Raw genomic sequence first — 24108 nt, 5'->3', positions numbered from 1 at the left:
AGGGGCCTTTCTTTCTCTCTTATCTTTCCAGGCATAGAGGTGTTCAGTCTTTAAAAGTCTGGAAGGACAGCTCAGATACTTTTGGCTAAATAATCAAGATGTATTCTTTCTTTTTATGGATTAATCATCTTACGAAATCATTCTTATAACTATCTTTTATGATCTGTATATTGCTCATCATCAAGAAATATTTTCGTGGTGCCATGTTATTATTATTGCATAAAGTATTTTTGATGTTTTCTAACTGTAATTATTAGAATTAGGTAAAGTCACTATATTGTCATTTCTGGTTGGGAGTCAGGGGGAGGGGGCACTGAGGAATGAGTTAAAAATAGTGTAAGATAAGCCCTGGTTTCCCCCAAGACAGTGCTGGTTTAGGCTTCTTTTTCCAGTGTAATTATGAATAGCATCCTTTTCATTCTCAATAGTGTCCCAGTTTGGAAAATAGTTTCCAACATCATGCTAAAATGTACCTGGGGAATAATAAAACCACCTAATATCTGCATAGCACTTCACAGTTTTCTCTAGTGATGTCCTAGCTAACATGGGATGGAAGATCCAAAACCACAATTTTTTGTTAGTTCTTTGGTTAGTATAGCAGATGAGGAGTTCAGGCTCTGGAATCAGAAGAACCTAAGTTTGAACCAAAGCTCAAGGGATCTTGGCAAGTTGCTTAACTTTTTGAGCCTTAATTTCTTTATTTATACAAAGGGAAGAAGGAAACAGTACCTCTTTCATAGCAGTAGTTGTGGGGATTAAGTGAGAACCTATTTGTATTGGTTTCCTACGGCTGCTGTAACAAAGTACGTAAACTGGGTGACTTAAAACAACACACATTTATTCTTGCAGTTCTGTAAGCTCGCAGTCTGAAATCAAGGTATCAACAGGGCCATGATTCCTCTGAAAACTATGGGGAAGAATCCTTTCCTGCTTCTTCCTAATTCCAGGTAGTTTGCCAACAATCTTTAGTATTCCTCGGCTTGTAAATGCATCACTCCAATATTTCATCTTCACATGGCATTCTCTCTATGTCCCTTCACATACTCTTCCATCTGTGCATGTCTGTGTCTTTGTTCAAGTCCCCCCCCCCCTTTTTTTTTAGATTGTCTTTATTTGTCAGAGAGAGAGAGAGAGGGAGAGAGCAAGCGCACAAGCAGGGAGAGCGGCAGGCAGAGGAGTAAGGAGCCCGATGTGGGGTTCGATCCCAGGACCCTGGGATCATGACCTGAGCTGAAGGCAGATGCTTAACTGACTGAGTCACCCAGGCTTCCCAAGTTCCCCTTTTGGTAAGGACATCAGTTACATGGGATTAGGGCCACGCTAATGCCCTCATCTTAACTATACCTGCAGAGACCCTATTTTCAAATGAAGTCGTATTCTGAGGTACTGAGTCCTGTCACATTTTGAGTCCATAGTGAAATTAAGATTCAACATATCTTATTATGGAGACACAATTCAATTCATAATGATATTTTAAAATGCTTTGTTAGGGGGTGGCTGAGTGGCGCAATCAACTAAACATCCCACTCTTGGTTTCAGCTCAGGTTGTGATCCCAGGGTCTTGAGATTAAGCCCCGCCTGAGGCTCCATGCTGAGCGCACAGTCCGCTTGAGATTCTCTCTCCTTTTTCCTCTGCCCCTCCCACTTGTGTTCTCTCTCTAAAAATAAATAAATAAATATTTTAAAAAAATAAAAAACTTTGTTAGGGCAAATTGTATAATATGGAGGGAGTTTTGGTTACTATAGTAGCAACTGCCATTTGGCTCTAAATAGCTGTTTTCCCTTCTTCTACCATGATAGAGCCTCTGATTTTTGTCTGGATTATGGCCACCTAGAAAGAGGAATAAAATTCACATCTTCATTTGCAGCTGGTTGTGGCTAAGTTCTGACCAGGAGGATATAGGTAGAATGCATGTCCTTAAAGAGAAGGGTACTACTTTTACCTCTCTTGCACCTTCCTCTTAGGTGGAGTGCAGACACACGATGGTTGAAGCTGGAACTTTATCCTAGAACAATCGCCTGTTGGACATAGTGAAGATGGCTGAGTAACAAGACAAAGGGGTCTGGGTCCCTGGTGGGTATGTCAGATCTGGATTGTTTAGGTAGTATCAGTAGAAAATAAACTGTAGTCTTATTTAAACTTCTGTTATTTGGGGGTTTTCTGTCATTTATGGACAAATTTAATCCTTATTAATTAACACACCTCCTATGGGTACCAAAACTGTGACTCTAATGGTCAAATAGGATTCATCCAATTCAGATGTTTATGTATATTAGCACCTAAGGGGTTCTTCAATGGAGGCCCTTGTGGAAGTCAGAAGAGAGTTCATTGTGCTTAAACTCTGTACTTATAAATGTATACAGTTTCTTATTATATTTGTATATAAAAAACTAAAAGTCATTAGATTCTGCTATTTTTAGTTATGCCTCACTATGAACTGGTAAGAACCTTGACTGATATGATTAGGAGAATACTCTCTCTGTCAATATGATGTGGGTTCCCTCTGTGTGTCCCATGTTGGTCTTATTTTTAGATATTTAGGTGTCTGGTCAGCACTGGCTGCCCATGTCTTGCTTTGGGGTCTACATCACTTATCACAGACAGTTAGTCTTTGATTATTAACCTGAGGACTGACCCAGAAACCTGCAGCTCTGACTCAGACTTGAGGTGACTTTCAGGATCTTCTGTCCTCCCGCCTGTGTTCTCTGCATACGTGAGACAGAATGCACTTTTATGTCTCTATGGAAAACATATTTCTACTGGGCATACAAATTCAAATTTGGTCCTTCATGTTTGCAGCTTCTAATATTTACTTTGTAAGATCAGAACCGCTTCCCAAGCTCCAGAAGCTGGAGGTTAGTGGCTACTACAACGTAGTCACTTCATGCCCACGATCATGTGAACATGATGCAAAACATTAGGTGAACGAGCTCTGATTTATTCTCAGATAGCACCGGTTTCATAAATATTTCCAAGCACGCCTAAGGTGACAGGGTTGAAGAAATGAAATTGAGTGATGTGTACTCTTTAGTGCTTTTAGTCAAGATAATCGATGGCGGTTGCCCTAGAATAAATAAGAACTCATTTACCTATTCTGATCTTTCTTTTTTTTTTTTTTTTGGTTTTAATGAAGTTCCATTTGCCATGTTGAAGCCCTGGATCAGTTGAAATAAACTGGGAGAAATGATATTGTGTACCCCTCGGGTAGGCTGGCTAGGAAGAGTGGAGCCTCGGCAAGATAGTGCTCTTAACTATATCAGCTCAAGAACTTGCAAAACTGGAGCAGAGTGGGGTGGAACCTTGGCAGGGGAAGCGTTAGGGACAACTGCGGCTGTGTATCCTCTGCTAGCTGGAACATTGCCTTCTCATGTGTGATGTGTGCCAGGAATACTCTTTGTCACAAAGAATGGCAAGTGGGGCTGCAGTCAGGAAACGGGACTATAGGGACCAAAAAGTACTTTGTGACTAGAGCCAGGATTGCCCACAGTGTAGAAATGAAGGGCTGGCAAACTTTTTCCACATCTCTTAACCCGACTATGTCCTTTTTCTTTCTGGTCTTCGATAATTTTGTTTATTCTTAAAATGTGATTCCTATTCCTTTACTTTGTGCTATATGTAACTGTGGACTGTCTATAGGAATGGGAAGCTACTTGAGGGGAAGGATCACATTTATAGTCTTCTACTGATGATGTTATTTTTTTCTTCACTGAACTTAGCACAGTGATTCATACAATTACTGCTGCTCATTAAACATGTCCCAAATAAAAGAAACAACCTCAAGAGGAATCAGCTGGTAAAAATCCTGGTTAAGTGAGAGTAAGTTTAATGTGGCCGGAAATAAGGGCCATCAGAACATTTCAGTAATGAGATTATGATGCTCATTTGCTGATAGGGCTTCTAAGAAACTGAGAAAGGCCTGATTCATCTCCACTTATTATAGCAATCCGGATATTTAAAAATAATATTGATATTGATATTCAATGTGAATATCGAATCAATATTGAAATTATAGAAAATAGTGACACACAGTTGTCACGCAGTTTTAAATGCTTTCGTTTAACAAATTAATGCTTTGATTTTAATCCCCCATTAGGGTATAATACATTCTGCTGTTCATGTGGTAATTATAGGATATATTAAAATATATTTATCCATAACATGTAACAATGGAGTGGTGTTTTAATGGGACATGAATTTAAAATTGTTTTAGTGACATGATTTAATCTCTTTAGTGTATGTCTAACTGTGTGCATAACTTCATTTAGAGTTAAGGTCTAAATCTGAGACTCTTCAAGCATTGAAGACTCAAGCCAAACGACCCTGTCAACTTGCGACAGGCACTGTCTGTCTTACAAATGTTTATTAAAGGGGCGCCTGCATGGCTCAGCCAGTTGAGCGTCTGACTCTTGATTTCTGCTCAGGTCATGATCTCAGGGTCATGGGATCGAGCCCTTTATTGGGCTCCATGCTCAGTGCGGAGTCTTATTGTCCCTCTCCCTCTGCCCCGCCCCCTGCTTGTGCTCTCTCTCTCTCTCTCAGATAAATACAGTCTTAAAAAAAAACACAAATGTTTATTAGAAATATTTTTAAAAGATATCCTAAATACTTTTAAAATATTTTTAAAAGATATCCCAAATACCCAAATATCCAAGAATATCCCAAATACTAAAAGTTGAAGGTACATATTATCCACTCATGTTTCAAGAGGCTTGTCCACTCATCCTATATAAGGACAGGAAAGAATGTACCAGGCTGCATTGCACAACCCCACTTTGGTCACATATCAGGAGCTCACAAGTACTGACTAGAAAAAGAGTGTATGAGCCACTGGATATACCTTTTTTTTCTCATTGCTTGATTATTATTACTTACAAGTAAATTTTTTGTGTATCACACACTATAGATTATGAGAACAAGGTATATCAACTCTGTTCTTTGGACCCAACCTTCATTAAAAGATGAATAACTTGATTAGGTAATATAAGTGATATAACAAATGAGTGAAACGGATACATTTGCTAAAGAAATTCAGAAGACTGAGTGATCAAAAAGGGGTTGGTGGTGAGGGACATTTGATGGAAGACCAGAAACTGAAAGAGTTTTAGCCTCGCAAAGATTTAAATTTAAAATGTCAACCTAAATCCTAACCTTAGATCTAAAAAATGAACTGCATACGTATAAGGTGGGAACATGTGGGTTGTCTGAAACTCATTTCAAAACAAGTTAGTTTGTAATTAACAATAAGTTGAAAATGATTCTGCAATGTCATTGAAAAAAGTCTACTGCAGTCTTGGGAAACAGTACTTGAAATATTTACACAGAACAAGAAAAGTAGTAGTTCAAGACCATCTATGTTGGTTACATCACCATGAACTATTATTTTCAGCTACAGAAGGCACAATTTGGAAAATTTACAGATAAACTATAACACTTTCAGAAGGGAGGAATCAAAATGATGAAAGGTTTCATGAAGGTTAAATAGTTGGGAGAATCTGAGAGTCAGGGGATTAAGGGTTTACTCAATATAAGAAATAGCTTTAGAATCTCATTACCTAAAACTATACTGAGATAACTTGTGTGGTAATTTAATGTAGGCATGACCAAGGGGCAGGAATGTACTATGAATATTGTAGGGGATGATGAGGGATAGGAAAGGTACTGGGTGTGTGATTTGCTTATAAGTAACAGAAACTTAACTTGTGCTTCCTTAGGAATGGGGAGGGGTAGTTGTTAGAAAAATTTATATACTGGATCCAGGACCAGAAAACTTGGCAGGGTTCCAGATAACCCTGGACATTTGCTTTCTCTATCATGGCCAGCTTAATCTTTATCTCACAGAATTTTGGCTTCTCTCTGTGGATTTATCCATTCTTCTCTGGCAACTGACCAGCAAGTCACTCAATTCTCCAAGGCAAATTCTAGAGGAAGTGAATCTGACATGCTCAGCTAAATGCTTTCAGCTCTTGAGCACAGCCCTTTGATCCATACCTCTTCCTGGGATGCTGCCAGCAGAGGGATGCGATCTCCTTGGGTTAGGTTCCAATCTCTCATCCAGTCAATAGCCTGACCAGTGGACCAGCTACTATGGCTTCCCTCTCAAGCTTTGGGGAATAAGGCTGAGGAAAGCGGTTTGACCTAAAGGTGGGCCTGGGGCAGTGGCCTGAACTATGACTAGCATATATAGAAACACTAAGTAATTTTAAGTTTCTTTTGGAATTTGTAACTCTCTAATTCCATCACCCTATGTAGGACTTGAGTTGGACCTTGATCATTGAAAGTAAAGTGAGGGGAGGTTATGGCAATTTTTAATATGGGCAATAAAGCAGAAACATGTATTTTTCCCTTTTTAAAATTTTATTATGTTATGTTAGTTGCCGTACAATACATCATTAGTTTTTGATGTGGTGATCCACTATTCATTGTTTTCGTATAACACCCAGTGCTCCATTCAGTACGTGCCCTCCTTAATACTGAGGGTTTTAGAGGGGAGGGATAGGGGGATGGGTTAGCCCGGTGATGGGTATTAAGAAACATGTATTACTGAGCTAAATAAAATAAGAAAGAGAAAAGGTTGTTTAGAAATAGTAAGGTAGATTCCAGTTAGTTTTATTATTATTTCTCTTTACTTTTTGGTTTGTAATATTGCCTTTTACTACATACTTTTTTCCTGTTAACTGTGCAGGTACCGTGGTGTATTACTAGACAGAAAGTAGAAGAGGTGCTCAATTTACAAAGATGTAAAGTATTTTTTAAAATATTATAAATATATAAGAGTGTTTCATGAAATTAAAATAATATGTTGTAATAAGCGGTTTCATTCTTGTTGGTGGCTGATTTCTCTATATAGAAAGCCATGTGGGAAAATGAAGTGAAAGCAAGAATGAAGCAAGCATTGTTTTTTACTTGATTCTTTCCCCCCCTTTTTAAAAAAGACATTTGTTTTTAATTTCAGTTCATTTCACTTTCATTTTCCTTTCCCCAGCTGTGTTCACTTCTCACAGCTCTTTGAACCTATCTTGTTCTCACCACAACACTCTGTATATGAGTTGTTTTCTAGAAAAATGTCAGTGTGAACAAAGTGGCCTCTTGCCAGTGAAGAACTCAGCCTTATTATAAAAAGTAGTTTTAAAATAGTATGGACAAGAATGATAAGAATCCATGTGTATTTGTTCTGAATTACTACTACCTTCTTCAACCTCATGTCCAAAATGACCTGCATTTCCCTAAGGACTAGGGAAGGAGCAAAGCAGACAGCAGCCACATTCTCACGCCCTTGCTTTGCTGGGACCTGACCTAGATGTGGCAGGAAGTACAGGGCAGTGAAGCCCTTATTGAGTCTTTGCCTGCATGACGTTGGCCTGACCTTAAATGTCCTCGCTACAAAAGGCAGAGAAAATGTCAATTAAATAATATAAAACATACTGCATTTAAAAATGTAAATTATTTAAAAGGAGGAAACCATGGACTTAAAGAATAGTAGCAACAACTAGAGTAAATAAGCCATAAGAAGACATACTGTGTGTGTTTGTATGTGTGTGCATGTGTTTTAAAATGTAATCATAAAAATCTGAGAACTTTCTGGTGTGAAGTATATCCTATGTAAAAGCCTGTAGAATGTCCCCTCAGGTCACTTTGGGAAAAAAATAAGGGCAATCTAATAAGCTTAATATACCTCCCAACCCCCCCCACCCCAGCCCACACACACTCCAAACTCAATGTTGCATGTTGGAGGAAGTGAAACTAGCTCATGTACACTTTTCTCTTTTAACTTAAATAGCCGGTGGATAGCAGGGCACCATACTCCACTGATTCAGCTAAAGGGAAAAAAAAAACTATATATTTTTAATTTGTATGTTTTTGGAAAAATTTTCTGTTTTAAGTATCATGTGACTATACATACTTGTTTTTATATGTCTCTTTTGTTATTTACTCCCCAAATACTAATGGGGAAAGGTAAATTATAAAATAGTGTAAAAAGTGAAATGGAAAACCTAACGGACTCTGAAATCATTATTATTCCACAATCCTGATAGATTCTGTGTTGGTTCAGGTTATCTTTGGTCACTTTTCTGCTATGCTACTAAAATCCTTTTGTGTGTGATGTGTCAGCTGATAAAGATTTGAAGGCTGCAACTTAACTCCTTCAGTAGTTTCAGTGATTATAAAAATATTCACAGACAGAGAAACATAGTCCTTAGTAGTTAAATGATTCACTGTTCATTTTGCAAGTTCCGGTGATCTGGTCCTTAAAGAAGTAGGAAGCTCATGTCCTGGGATCAATATTGTGGGGAGCTCAGACCTTCTAGGTGGTTACTTTGGCTACACCAGAGGGTGGTGCAAACATTTAAAAACTTTTCTCATCATGTCACCAGCCAGCCCAAATAAAGTCTACCTCAGCTAGAAATCTGTTAATTCCCTTTTTTCCTTGCTTTCCTCCTTTTTTTCTTTTCTTTCTTTTCTTTTTTTAACATCTTCTCTCAACCAATTTCCTCCATCTTTTCTTCCTCTTCTTTTCCCAGAGACTAGATTCCATTCTGGAGGGACTTGTGTTGAGTCTACTATTTGTCAGTAGGAGAACGTAGGTCCTCTTATTGAACACAATGAAACAAGAAAAAGGCTAACTCGTTTTAAGATTATTTGTTTTGGGCGCCTGGGTGGCTAGGTTGGTTAAGCGACTGCCTTCGACTCGGGTCATGATCCTGGAGTCCCGGGATCGAGTCCCGCATCGGGCTCCCTGCTTGGCGGGGAGTCTGCTTCTCCCTCTCATGCCCTCTGTCTCTCATTCTCTCTCTCTCAAATAAATAAATAAAATCTTTAAAAAAAAAAAAAGATTATTTGTTTCTACCTACAGCCTAACTCATGTGCATAGAGTCTATTTGCTCATTTTAAGATTCCCTCTTCATCATTTTAACTTTTAGTATCTACCCATCTCTCCATACACACTTCAAAGAAAAGAGCATCAGCACCTGCATTTTTACAAAATGACTCTGTTGCCAGTTATAACTGATTGATTTAGGTGGTGGAAGCTTTAAGATTTTCTAGGCAATCTGATTGGGACCAGCAATAAAGAGGTTGAGTTGCTGAGGATGGTTGGTGCTGGTACCTTGTTTGTCTTGAGGTTGCATTGGCATAACAAGGACACTGTAATTAAAACACAATTTTATTTTTCTTATGTCTACCATTAGCATTTATTCAGTGGAAAATATTCCCCTTTTGCCAAATGACATTTCCAATAGCTCCCATAACAATTAGATTATAGACCTTTAGGAGTCTTGGTTCAGTAATTAAAGCTTGCCGTGGAAGTGGTGGGCACCCTTGGTCCGGGAGGTCGTGGGAGCACTGGTGGGCTTTTTCTCTCTTCCTTGACCTCTCTGCCCTCTTTATTTTGCTACACCCAGAATTTGGCAACTCTGGCACTTAGGAGTCTGGGAAAGGCCTCTTTCAAGCTCATATATGACTGGTGTCATTGCAAGCAAGCTTCTGCTCTCTGGACTTAAAGATGAAAGCTTTCTGTTTCTCTTGTGAGTTGATAACATGGGTTCTGAAAACTCTGACATCACTGGTGGAGTTCATCAGTTCAAGTTCTGATCATTTTACTCAAGGTTGTTTACTCCCTCAGAAGCTCCTGGCAATCTGGCGGTCCACTTTTGAAGTCTATGCTCTATGAGTTTTGAAAAAGATATACACCCTATAACCATCTTTCCAATTAGGATATAGAATATTCTCATCACCCCAATGAATTCCCTTGTGCACCTTTATAGTCAGTCTCCCTCCACCCGTAAGTCCAAGCAACCATTAATCTGCTTTCTGTTATAAAACTTCCTGCAAATGAAATCATATAGTATGTGATTAGTTGTGCCAGGCTTCATTAACTTAGGATAATGATTCTGAGATACATCCATATCAATATGTGTATTATTCATTCATTCATTTTTATTGTTGGAGAGTATTCCATTCAATTGATAGGGCAAATTTGTTTATCTATTTGCTTGTATTATTGGGGCTAATTCCCATTTTCAGCTATTATGAATATCTGTGAACATTCATAAACAAGTCTTTGTGTAGGCAGTTGTTTATTCTTAGTGAACACTTGGTAATTTTGGGTAATATGGTAAATGTATGTTGAGGCCTTATAAAATATTGCAATGTTTTACTCTCCCATCAACAATGCATGAGTGTTTCAGGTGCTCTACATCCTCCCCAATATTTGATATTGACAGCTTTTTAAATATTAGACAATCTAGTGGATATAAAGTGATACCTCATTTTGATTTTAATTTGCATTTTACTCATGACTATGATACTGAGCATCATATCTTCTTTTATGAAGTACCTTTTAAAATATTTTACCCAGCTATGGTACTCATGATACAAAAGACCCAGAATTTTAAAAAACGAATTAAAAGGACTATTTCAGTTTAAGTAGATAAACTATCCAAGATTATACAAATGTATTTAATTAAGCTGGTAGACCCAGATTTGGCTCATTTGGAAGGTAATTCTCTGTCCAAGACACCATTGCAAAAATTTATAAAATATCTCATGAAAGGAGACAGTTAGCAATTGGGAATTCCACAAGAATTTATGATTTGTCAAAAAATATCAATAAATATTTCCTGAACTTACAAAAATTAGATACAGAAAATATAGCTCATAAAGGATTTGAGTTAAGTTTAAATAACTCCCTCATATTTATGAGAGAATTTACTCAGCATGTTTCGAAGGGGAGAGCTAAAAAATAATTCTCAAGAATTTAAAAGAAAACTTGTTCATTCTCATGTTTCCCAAATATGATTCCAGGCAGCTTGCTCAAGGCAACATTAGTAGTTAGTGGCAGAACAAAGATTAGAAACCACATGTTCTCATGCTCAATTTAATTCTCTTTACATTTAAATCTGGATAAATTTAAAATACTGATTTTTCTGTATCATTTTATTGAATTTCTGTTTTATTCAGTTAGTGTTTTGTTACAGTTATTTCTTTCTGCTTATTATTGCAACTTTAGCTCTGTGATAAAAGTAACCATTGCTCAAGACTTCTTTCCCTTCATGAGAAGGTTCCAGGTAACTTTTTGAAAAAAAATGCACCTTTAAACCAGTATCTATTTTGGGAGACCTACATATTAGGTACTATCTTTGTTTCCTACTTTGTTATTGCTTTATAAAGAGTGAAGGATTAATGTATTCAGAGGTGAATAGCTAAAAGAGAAGTGTTCTGTGTATTAGCTCTGGGTCCTCTAATTGCATTTAGCCCTGACGCACATGAGCTGTGTGTGTGCAGTGTGCAGCTAACTGATAGGCTGGGACACCCCATTGCATAACCCAGGGCATAAGTCCCGTTTCAGTGCTTTGTGAAGATCAAGTAGCCAGTGAGAAACAATTCAATAAGAGTCCCTGGTTTCTACTCACAGAAATTCAGATAAAAAGTTGCCTGAAGCAAGATTCTGTTTAAGCAAGGAAATACAGGAAATAGAACATTATAATAAAGCTTAGATGTCAAGAACAGGAAACTCCTGTAAGCATCATTGATTTGGCCATTTTGATTGAATTGTTTATCAAAAAAACAGAACAAAACAAAACAACCCAAAACCCTCCTCTGTAGTATTTTTAACAGAAAAAAAGAGGGAGGGAAAGAGCCCTTGAGGCACATTTTAATTATTATTCATCTCTAACACGGCACATTACACTGATAGCCTGTTTGAAGTCTGAATTTTTCTTACTCCTAAGTACTCGTTTTGTTTTGTACTCTATCTTTTCATTGAATTACAGTGTACAATGAGAAGTGGACTCTCAAATCACCAGATAGAATATGTGATAATCAGTTTAATTTGTAGTCAGTGTTCATTATTCCTCCAAGATTTTTGACTTGAGTGGTCTAATCACAACTCTTAACAACTGACTTGAAATTTAGAGATAAAAACAATGTCTAGTTTTGGTATCCTTAGTCATGAAAATAGTTGTGGGACAAGCTATAGACTAAGATAAATGAGCAAATCCTCAAATACTCTGTTTTATATTAGTTGAAGAAAATTTCTTTAAATGTGCCTGTTTCTCTTTACATTTACTAGAACTTTGGGTTGAGGAAAGGGGAAGCAACGCCTAATTAGCAGTTGCTTGATTTCTGGTAGGCACTTTACCTATGTAATTTGACTGTTGAATCATGGGCACTTTTCACAGTGTGGTTGTTCACTTATTGAATGCAATTGAATAGCCTCATTTATTGTTTATAATATCTTTTAAAGGTAGTTAATACCACCCCAATTTAGAAATAATGATGACGAAGCTCTTCAATTTACGTAGATAAATAATCCAGGGTTATACAATATTTGCTTAGTTAAGCTGGTTTAGGAGACAGGAAAGTTTTCCTGGACTTTAGGGTCCCAGGCTAGCTCTGAAAATTAAACTGACAAGGACAGGTTAACAGGAGAAAACCATATATGTTTTATTGAATTTTTACATGTACATGGGAGTCTTCACAAATGGTAAAGAAGTAACTAGGAAGATAATGGTTAGTTTAACAAGGTTCATTTATATGGATTTCTCAGCCCCCAATTACCCATCTTTGGTGATAAGAATGTCTTCCTTCTTCCTGGTACAGGCAGGGTACCTTCCACATGGGAGTTTTATGACCTGTTTCAGGGAAGAAGGGTGAGGTGGTGGGGAGATCCAAGTACCTTCCTGCTTCTGCCATTTTCTCAAACTCCTTTGGTTTAAGATATTCAATATGCCAAGATGCCATAATTTGGGGTAGTGTGTCCTGAACCCCATCACTGGTAAGCCCAGGCTTGGCTAATTCTGAAGCCCATGCTCTATCCAATACAATTTTTTGGTCAAAATTTACAAAATACCTCATGAAAGGAAACATTTAACAATTGGGAAATCCACAATAATTTATGATTTAATACTTGCGAAGACCTCTGAAAATCCGTAAGTATAAGAGATTTTTAGTTAGTAACACCCTATAAAATTGTATTTTAAAAAAGAATAATTTTCAAATATTTATCTAGTTTTTGAGGAGTTAAAATTAGGCTGTTAAAATGTATTTGGCTAAAGTTAATCAACTTTTATATTTAATTATAGTGTAAGGTTAGTGATGATATTTTTATATTTTAGATCATATACATATACATTGGAAGGCTAAAACCATAACAGATATTAAATGTTTTCTACTAGTTGGTAAAAAAGATACCATTAATTCACACATACTCTATAATAATCTAAGATAATACAATTAAATCATAATCCTTAATTTTACATAGATTGAGTATTTTATATTTGAGTAAATGCAACTATTTTGATATTTAGAACAGGGCATCAGAAAACTTGTCATGTTGAAGTCAAACACACACTTACTTCCTCTAATTATGATCTTCCTCTTTCTTTGTTGCTATGCTTTCTAAGTACTATGGGATTCTAGAGAAGAGATTTTCACTTCAGTTTGTATAAAATTCATGAGAGAATAAATTCTACAATATGCTTAAAATACCTTGAGAAGTATAAAGGGGGAAACCTCTATAATCCTCATGGATTTACTCAGGGATTTTTAATGTGTTAATAAAATAATAATATGGAATCTACTTTAAATCTTTTTTGAAACAAAGTGGGAGTATAAATAAATAATCCAAGTAATATGGTAATTTTGCACTTTAGGTAAAAAGACTACAAGGGTTTGATCCTTCTTTTAGGCCTCGTTGTCCTGAAGTAATCTTATCCACACATGAAAAAAATTCAAAGCATTTGGATGACCTGGCGAAAATTACAGTTCTTGGTGGCAACTCTTGGAATAAAGCTCAGCTAATTTATTCGTTAATCACATGTTGTCCATTAGCTTCTAGTTCTTGGATTCCTTTAGATTAAATTCTAATGAATAATTTATCTTCATTTGATCGACAAAGGGACTAATACCTTCTACAAAATAGAACTTTTCCTTTTCCTTTTGAGATACTATATTCATAAATAGTATATCTTCTAGTTGCTCAGAACTGACATATTGGAACTAATCAGGAACTAATTTGATAGGGCAGTTACTACCTAGAGAATTACAGGTCTACTGTGGGGAAGACAGAAGACTGGTGGATTTCTTCACAATGAAATATTCTGGTGGAGAAGTGGCTTGTCACTTCTACTCATCACTGATTGGCTAGGATTAGCCCCACCCACGCAAGAGCCAAGGGAATTCAGTCCTACCATATGGATTCAAGGGGGCAGGTGGGAGTCAGTTTCTCTACCTTTTTTATATTAACAAAGAATCTGGGTTATTCCTTTTACAGCTAATTTTTAATTTGGATTTGTCTGGTTCTTTCTTTTTTTTTTTTTAAAGATTTTATTTATTTATTTGACAAAGAGAGAGATAGCGAGAGCAGGAACACAAGCAGGGGGAGCGGGAGAGCGAGAAGCAGGCTTCCTGCCGAGCAGGGAGCCCAATGTGGGACTCGATCCCAGGACCCTGGGATCATGACCTGAGCCGAAGGCAGACGCTTAACGACTGAGCCACCCAGGCGCCCTGTCTGGTTATTTCTTAAAGATTACATTTAGACAAAATATTTTGGGTGAAAATGCTACAATGATGATGTATCATTCTAATATAGACTTCTACAATTTTAAATTTTAATATTGCCTTTCTTCTAAGAAATGCCATTATCTTTTGGTTAGCACTCAAATGAAATATGAACATACTTTTTTTTTACTTGAATTTATTCTATCTTATGCAAATTTTGAATGTTCTCTCCTGATTTTTTTTAAGTTTATTTACCTGTGTACAGGATAATAAAATTATATTCTTAATCATATGAAAAGAAAGGGAAAGTCTGATTTGGCTGAAATTGCCCTAAGTTACTCATCTCCTGTACTGTACCTTGAGGTCTAATATTAATTTCCTTCTGTTTAATCCCATTATGTATATTTGTCTGACACAAATCCACTGACATAAATTGCTAAAAACAAACTTACTTAACATTTGAACTACTTAAAATTTCATATTATTTTAGACACCTAGAAAAATAGTCTTCAGTTAAAAAAATTTAGTGTTTTTCTTACATATTTCTTTCTTTCTTTCTTTTCCACTCACCCTAAATTAGCAGCCTTTGTTTGGGTGGCCAATGATGGGGGGGAGGAGTCAAAGCTTCTCTCATCCCTAGGATGTTTCCTGAAAAATATTCCCCAATAATTGTAAATTTCTAAGGAAACCCTTTCTATTTATTTAGCCATTCTCTCTTCATCTTTCAGGTTCTCTTCACTTCAAATTATTTGATAGTTTCTTTTCCTTTAAATTTTGAACTGTAGTTTCTTTGACTTCCATCAGATGTTATTATATTAGTTCAATGCATATTAAGTTTTTATGGATAAGGGAAGGGAGCTAATGTTCAAATTTTAAGTAATGTAGAAGTTTCATTAATTCCACTTACATTGGGTTGCCTTTTTTCTTTTTTAAAGATTTTATTTATTTATTTGAGAGAGAGTGTGAACAACAAGCAGGGTGAGGGGCAAAAGGAGAAGCAGGCTCTCCACTGAGCAGAGAGCCACACAAAGGTCTCCATCCCGGGACTCTGGGATCATGACTTGAGCCGAAGGCAGACACTTTACCAACCAACTGAGCCACCCAGGCGCTCCCATTGGGTTGCCTTCTAAATGAGCTTTTAAACATGTATATTCTGTTTAGCAAAGACAAGACATGGGTTTTTGGCTTGCATTCTCTCTAATGCCTACCCCTCCCTGATTTCTCTCCCTCCGTCTATCCTTCTCCCACTCCCTCCCTTCCTGCATTAGCTTTAAAGAGGAATGGTAACAGAATAAAACAGACGATCTCTAGCCAACTTGTGTCTTTTGTTTCTAAACCACTACTAGCAGTAGGATTAGTCATCACTCCCCCAGCTGCCCACCATGCTATTTAAATATCCCTCTTTGGGTATATTTTTTCCTGTGTTTCCTTTTCTGCTCCATAGTCATGACTGTGGAGGAAATGCTCTAGGCAATGCCTTCCACACATAATCACATAAATTATTTATTAGTTTTTTATTTGTATATCTGTTCTATACAACCTGTAAAGCCTTGCATTGCCTTGTTTATCAATTATTTCAAATGAAAGAACAGTCTGATAGTTGAAAGAGGATCATATCATTGCCTCATTTTGAATGGTAGAGAGTGTAAACCATCACAGGCCAATGAGAAAGTGTGTTTTCTTTCAAAACACTTGTGAGACATTGTTTTAGCAGTCCCCTTTGTTTAACATGTTCAGTGACCCATATTTGACTGGAAATTATTTAAAGCTACTTTAAATCAGTTATGGGCTATGTTTTCTCTTTCAATTTGTATCAGTTCGATATATATTTTCTTGAGTGTTTTCCAGTCACCAAATACTGAATCGTACACTGGGAATGAATATGAAATGGACCCAGCTACCACGCACTTCATAATGTGGCTTAAATTAAACAGAGAATGGTTTCACAATAAATGGTTTCCTAATAAAAGCACGCTGTGTGCTGAGACCTAAAAGCTTGCTGTGTGTGTGCATTTAGGTTAATGGTTTAATCTCTCTGGACCTCATGTCCTCTGTGTAAAACGGAAAGGTTGAATTAAATTATATTTCACATTATCTAACACTATAAAATCATCTTATCCGAGAGTGTCCTGCTCTGGGCCTGATTGCCCTCAGATCTGTCCTTTGCTTCTCTCCTGCTCTGCTCTGTACTATGAGGGTGCAGATAATCCTCTGCAGATTGACTTTTCCAGGCTTAGTATCAGCAGGATTAAGTCAGTTTTGGGAGACTGGAGGGCATGAGAAGGGAGAGGGGGAAATCAAGATACTCTCTCCCCTCAGCCTAGGATGGCTTCTCTTGCAGCCTGCTCTGTGGCTCCAGCCCCCACTATATCCAGATGCACAGTAATTTCTAGTTTCCATAGGGCTGTCCTGGCCTCTTGGTTCCAGTAACTGCATGTTTTCCCATGGTCCCTCCAGCTTCAGGATGATAAGGACTTCCTGCTATTGCCAATGTCCAGGGTTATTTTACAGTTCCCGGTGCAACTCTTAGCCTCTCCATTCTCCATGGACCAACTGTGCTTTCCATTCTTCTGTGAACACGACATGATCTCTGTTTTCGTAGCTAGACCATAACAGTCCACAGTGTTTACTTCCTATTTGCTCAAGAGCAGTGAAAGGGCTTTAAAAACTGAGGAAGAAAAACATAAGCATGGAAACATTAACTGGCCCAGTCTAGTTCCTACAGTGGACATTGGCCTCACAAGAAATGTTTAATGTCCCTTCGGGTCAAATATTGAGGGACTTAGAGGATCTACTTTTTTATTGAAGCTGCCATGTTGAATCTCCTGAAAGTTAAGGCCCATTGTAAATCAAGGTGGGAGAACTCCTTAAGGAAGAACTGCATGGTTCTTAGGACAAATGACTTTATTATAGCCTCTACTTAAATGCATTACTTTTCCACCAAGAGTACTAATTAAAAATAAAATTATGGTGAAAAATATATTAGCAACTTAAAGTTTTGGTAAGAGAAAGAGATGTACAGAGCTCTTTTGCAGGGCTTGAACTCAAGACCCTGAGATCAAGACCTGAGCTGAAATCAGGAGGCGGACACTTAACCAACTGAACCACCCAGCCGCCCCCAGGAATCTTTTTTAAAAGACTTGGCTTAGGCACTGTGCTCTTCTGACACTTCTTTTATCTCCATTGCCTATAGGTTGCTGAGATACTTTCTTCATTTCTAGCAGTTGCATCAGGAGAGGACAAGAATATAAACTGAGGTAATTTTACTTTAAAATGGTATGTAGTTATACTTCTCTTGTGGAGATATTCTTTAATTTGGAGATGAGATAAAAATTGACTTGTTTCCTCCCTCTCCCACATTTTGGATATAGTTGTAAGAAGGGGAGAAATTTATGGTGATTGGCTGACAAGGAAAATAATGGTACCATTGCTGATACATTGAGAGTCCCAGAGAGGGAACTAGGTGGCCATACTGAGAATGTCGGTGTCCTAGTTCCTTTGGCAGATGGTTTAAAACACACACCCGACGGCTTAAAATAACACAAATTTATTCACTCACAATTCTAGAGGCCAAAAGTCTGAAATTATTCACTGGACTGAAATCAAGGTGTCAGCCGGGCCATGCTCCTTCTGGAGGCTCTAGGGTAGAATTTATTCCTTGTCTATTCTGGCTTCTGGTGGCTGTGTCATTCTTTGGCTTGTGGCCACACCACTTCAGTCTCTGCCTCTGTGGTCACATTGCTTTCTCCTCTTCTGTGGTGAAATTTCCTTCTGCCTTCCTCTTATAAGAACACTTGTGATTGCATTTCTGGCCTACCTGTGTCCATCCAGGATAATCTCCTCATGTCAAGATCCTTTATCCTAATTGCACAGTCCATTTCACCATATAGGGTGATTTATAGGTTCAGGAATTAGGATTGGAACATATTTGGAGGCCTTTACTCAGCCTAGTATAGTGAGGTAAAGTGTATAGAGAGGCTGAAGGTTTTATTTGTAAGTCTCTAACACTGTTATGAGACAGTGACTAAATCAGGTATAACGCCTATCCATAGGGCTAAGAATTTTTAAGAATTAGAGAATATTGATTACTTCTTAACATCCTGGATTGCATACTAGATATGGAAAGAATATACCCTTTGGGGTGGTTGAGTAAAAACACTATTTTATCAAAACTGATAGAGTCAATTTTAATATTTGTTCTGTGGATGTTGTAGAAAAGTGTGTGTTCTCTATATAATGTAAAGTTTAATCATGTCTAAACTTTAACAGTTATGTTAAAAAAATTTTTTTAAGATTTATTTATTTATTTTAGAGAGTACACGTGCAGGGGAGGGACAGAGGGAGAGGGAGAGGTAGAGAATCCTCAAGCAGACTCTCCACTGAGCACAGAGCTCTACACAGCACTTGATTCCAGGACCTGAGATCATTACCTGAGCTGAAATCAAGAGCCGTATGCTTAACTGAGCCACCCAGGCAGCTCAAGGTTTATGTTAAATTTTAAGTGAATTTTTTCTTTCTTTCCTAATATATTTTATGTATTTCTCTGCTATATGTGTTTTTCATAATTGTTATATTTGCATTTTGCATTGTGACTTTCATAGATGTATAATAATCATTTTATTCCGTTTCATATTTTTTTGCCACATACATGATTCTTTGATTCTAATTCTTACCTTCCTGCTCCTCTGACTTTTTAGTATCCATTTTGACTGGAGATACTTTCTGAACCTCTTTATTTCCAACATTTCTTTGTTGATTTGTTTATGTGTATGCTTCTCTTAAGAAGCAGTGACTGTGATTTCTCTTATGATCCAATCTGATGGTATTTTCCTTTTAAGTCATTTACATTTACCATAAAAAGTGATGTATGATCTTCTTTTGCCATTTTATTTTATAATTTCTGGTTTATACTTATTTTCTTCTCCCCTATGCATTATATACATCATTGAGGATTTTCTTTTTTGCTTTTATTCTTTTCCTACAAGTATTTGTAGAATGTACAGTACATTTGTCTCATTTGTGTTCTATAGTATTTAGCTTTAATATATGCATAGTTATAAATACATACATTGTATACATATTCTATACATATTCTATACATGTATAACTTAATACATACACAGGTCAATAGACAAAATACGTAATTTATTTTTTATTTTTTTAAAATATTTTATTTATTTGACAGAGGGAGACACAGCGAGAGAGGGAACACAAGCAGGGGGAGTGGGAGAGGGAGAAGCAGGCTTCCCGCGGAGCAGGAAGCCCGATGCGGGGCTTGATCCCAGGACCCTGGGATCATGATCTGAGCCGAAGGCAGATGCTTAACGACTGAGCCACCCAGGCGTCCCCAAAATATGTAATTTTTATTGAAGTATAATTGATACACACTGTTGCATTAGTTTCCTATATATATATATGTATAATTTTAAACTAATGACAAAAATATGATTACTATTGATTCTCCTATATCAGATGAGACTCGTAATACTTACTTTTCCCTTTTCTCCTCCCTCCCAACATGTATTAATTAATTAATTGAGGTTTATTTAAATTCTTTGATATTAAGACTTCCTTTTTTTATATTGTGTATTTTCTTTCCCAAGAAATATTTCTTTTTTTTTTTTTAAGATTTTATTTATTTATTTGACAGAGAGAGACACAGCAAGAGAGGGAACAACAAGGAGGGGGAGGGGGAGAGGAAGAGGGAGAAGCAGGCCTCCCGAGGAGCAGGGAGCCTGATGCGGGGCTCGATCCCAGGGTAGGATCATGACCTGAGCCGAAGGCAGACACCCAGTGACTGAGCCACCCAGGCACCCCCCAAGAAATATTTCTGATAGATAAATTGTATAGCGTAGCTGTGTTAAAAACTACTGATTAAAATTTAATGCTAATTGTAATGGGTGCATTACACATCACCGATTTTTTAATACCATATCTCTTCTTGAGGTTTTATAATTTTTATGTATTCTTTTCATCAGTTGTAGTATTTTTCAGATATAAGTACCTTTTTCCCCAAAAAAGGGTCAATGGAAATTTACACTTTCTGATTCCTTCTCACTTTAATAAAAGCTTGGCTAGGTTAAGATTTTTTCACCCTAAATCTTTTCTCTGCAAAATTCAGTAGACCAGTCTTACTCAAATAATGTGATTCTTGGGCCATCTGCCTCAGAATCTGTGGAGATAAGGTCCAGGAATACGCATTTTAAACAAGCTTTTGAAGTAATTTCACATTTTCAGAACTATTTGCATAGAAATCACTCTTGACACTACCAAAATTTAGTATTATAAAAAGAAAGTGTAATTTTAACTCCAACCATTTTTCCTTTTGCATATTATTTGTAGTTTCTGCCTATACGGCTTTTTATTATCCTCAAAAACCATAAATTTCAAAGATATTTGTAGCTGTGGGCTATATACTACATTGGTTTTGCCTGATTGGCCCTTTCAAAATAGAAACAAGTATTTCTTTGGCTTAGCATATTTTTTTCTATTCCTTCCTGATTATTACTTTCTTCCCCTTCTTCCTTCTTTATGTACATATTGGATCTTTTCCATTTATTGAACATGTCTTTTTTAAAATACTTTTTATTTGAAATCATTATAGATTCACAGTGTATTACAAAAATAGTACAGAGATGGGACGGCTGGGTGGCTCAGTCGGTTAAGCGTCTGCCTTCGGCTCAGGTCATGGTCCCAGTGTCCTGGAATCGAGCCCCGCATCAGGCTCCCTGCTCAGCGGGGAGACTGCTTCTCCCTCTCACTCTGCCTGCTGCTCCCCCTGCTTGTGCTCTCTCTCTCTCTGTCAAATAGATAAAATCTTAAAAAAAAAAAAAAAATAGAACAGAGAAATGTCCTGTGTGCTTCATCCATATGCCCCTGATGTTATTCCTTACTTAACTGTATTACAGTATCAAACCAGGAATTTGGTACAGGGAGTATGCATAGTTCTGTGCCATTCTGGCACATGCATGGATTTGTGTGATCACCACCACCATCAAGATACAGAACTATTCTATCTACACAGAGATCTCCCTCTCTTCATAGTCATGCCCCTGACCCCTTACCATCCCTAGCCCCTGGAAACCACTAACTGGTTCTCAACTGATGTAATTTTGTAATTTCAGATTGTTACATAAGTGGAATCAAATAGTATGTGACTTTTGGAGATGGGCTTATTTCACTCATCGTAATGCCCTTGAGATCCATCTGAATTGTTGCAGGTATTAACAGCTCATTTCCTTTAATTGCTACATAGTCTTCCCAAGTACAGATGTACCACAGTCTAGCGAGGCTCTGAACTTCTTTATTATCTTCAACCGCATTCTCTATCCTTTTAGTTCTCAAAGAATTTCTCAAGTTGACTTTGCAAATTACCCACCCACACCCTTTTTCTTTTAAAGGACTCAATTTACTGTTCATTGTTGCTGTTTGCTTTCTAAATTTGATATGCACATTTTTTCCGCTTAGGAAGTTCCTCTTAATGATTCAGATGTTTCTTTAAAAAGGTTTAGTGATTCTCAAATCTTTGTAATGCAATTGTAACTAATATTAATATATTGTTGAGAATATAAATTATATATTTTTTAAATTTTTTTATTGTTATGTTAATCCCCATACATTACATCATTAGTTTTAGATGTAGTGTTCCATGATTCATCGTTTGTGCACAACACCCAGTGCTTCATGCAGAACGTGCCCCGCTCAATACCCATCACCAGGCTAACCCATCCTCCCACGCCCCTCCCCTCTAGAACCCTCAGTTTGTTGAGAATATAAATAATATTTTTAAAAGTGTTTTTTGTGTCTCCCATATAGTAGAGTGCCTTCCAGGCACAGGTCTGGACTCGTACCGCTCTGTACAAATGCAGACTGCCTTGTTAAAGCTGGAGCACCTTTTGATGAGAGCCGGCTGTGAGCATATTTACTGCTAGGTGGATTAACAAGGCTGAGGTTCATTAGACAAAAGACAGATGGCTAGTCAGTGAGGTGAGTAAACATAAACACCAGGTGGGAAAGTGATCACCAGCTAGGTTTTTAGGATTCTGCTGCTTTTCTTTTGTTATCTGAAGGTTTGGTAAACCATCTCTTCAACCTGTAGCAGGTGGAATTAACTGAAACTATTATCCACCACTGGAATGATTATATTTGAAATAACCAAGATTATGCAATGTGAATGGGTGTTTGAGAAGATGAGTACTTTGTAGTATTATGAGAAAACATTGCATTGGGAAGGAAAGATACATACTTGTCCTGGGATGAGTAATATGGCACCAGAATAATTTTCCTCCAATTTGTTCTATTGTGGTAAAATACACGTAACATAAAATTTAGCGTCTTAACTATTTTTAAGTGTATAGTTCAGTGGTATTAAGTACATTCATAGTGTTGTACGGCCATCACCACTGTCCATCTTAAAAAACAACCTCCCAGTTCTCCTTCCCTCCAGCCTCTAGCAACCATCACTATTTTCTGGCTTTGTGAGTTTAACTACCCTTGGTATCTCATATAAGTGGAATCATACAATACTTGTCCTTTTGTGACTGGCTTATTTTACTTAGTATAATGTCCTCAAGGTTCATCCATGTTGTAGCATGTGCCAGAATTTCCTTACTCTTTAAGGCTGAGTGATTTCCACTGTAGGTATATGCCGTATTTTATTTATCCATTCATCCATTGATGGACATTTGGGTTGCTATCAGAAAGATGCAGGAGACTGGCCAGAATAAAACTGCCAAAAAAAAAAAGAAGTGTCAAAGAAAAGGAGGACATTAATAGGGTCAAATATCGATTAAAATCGACTGAGATGAAAGTAGACATAAGGTTGTCGGGCTCTGCACAAATTTCAAATGAATTGTAAGAGTGGAGACCAGGGAATAAGGGAACTGTAGAAATTGAGGAAGGAAATGTGAAGTGTCAGTATCTCTCTTTTTTTTTTTTTAAGATCTTATTTATTTATCTGGAGAGAGAGACAGAGACAGAGATAGCAAGAGAGGGCATGAGCAGGGAGGAGAGAGAGAAGCAGGCCTCCCCCTGAGCAGGCAGCCCGTTATGGGACTCCATCCCAGGACCCTGGGATCGTGACCTGAGCTGAAGGCAGACGCTTAACCAACTGAGCCACCCAGGCACCCCTGAAGTGTCAGTATCTTTGCAAAAGTTTACATGTGATGAGATCAATGAGGATAAAATGGCAATTTAAGATAGTGTCAAGAAACCATTTTAGGTTGGCTGGTGGAGATTTGGGCATATTTGTAGGAATAAGTTATATTAAGAATAGAAAAAAAATAGAAGAGTAAAGAAAAACATATTCGAGCTGATAATATATAATGCAGATGAGAATGAATTTACAGAATTTTCCTGGCAAATGTTAAATTATGCATTATATAATACTATTTTCTTTTTACCAGTTTTCTTCTTAAAAGGTAAATCCACCACAGCTTCTTTCCGATTTGTGATGGAAATTGAGTTACAAATTTGCTAAGGTTAGAATAAAGACAAAACAAAAAGTCCTTGATAGAAATTTTGTGAGAATAGAACACCATTTTCTAGAAGAATCCAGGCACTTAACCCTCTCTGTAATCCTGATAAGTCTCTTGGAAAAATATCTGTTGTCT

The 24108-nt window shown here is 37.2% G+C and overlaps 1 long non-coding RNA gene across 1 annotated transcript in view; it reads left to right on the top strand.

Annotated features, from left to right (window-relative positions):
• The window catches only part of LOC145720535 (uncharacterized), a 96702-nt gene that overhangs the window by 17028 nt on the left and 55566 nt on the right, over nucleotides 1-24108 (top strand). The window contains exon 3 of the long non-coding RNA XR_014143571.1: nucleotides 1966-2074. This is a non-coding gene — a long non-coding RNA (uncharacterized LOC145720535). The remainder of the gene's footprint in view (nucleotides 1-1965; nucleotides 2075-24108) is intronic.

The sequence above is a fragment of the Leptonychotes weddellii genome, chromosome 3, assembly GCF_054177405.1.
Source record: "Leptonychotes weddellii isolate Sample4059 chromosome 3, ASM5417740v2, whole genome shotgun sequence".
NCBI classification, from domain to species: Eukaryota; Metazoa; Chordata; class Mammalia; order Carnivora; family Phocidae; genus Leptonychotes; species Leptonychotes weddellii.
The sequence above is the reverse complement of the archived record's forward strand: the minus strand, read 5'-3'. Positions and strand labels throughout refer to the sequence as shown.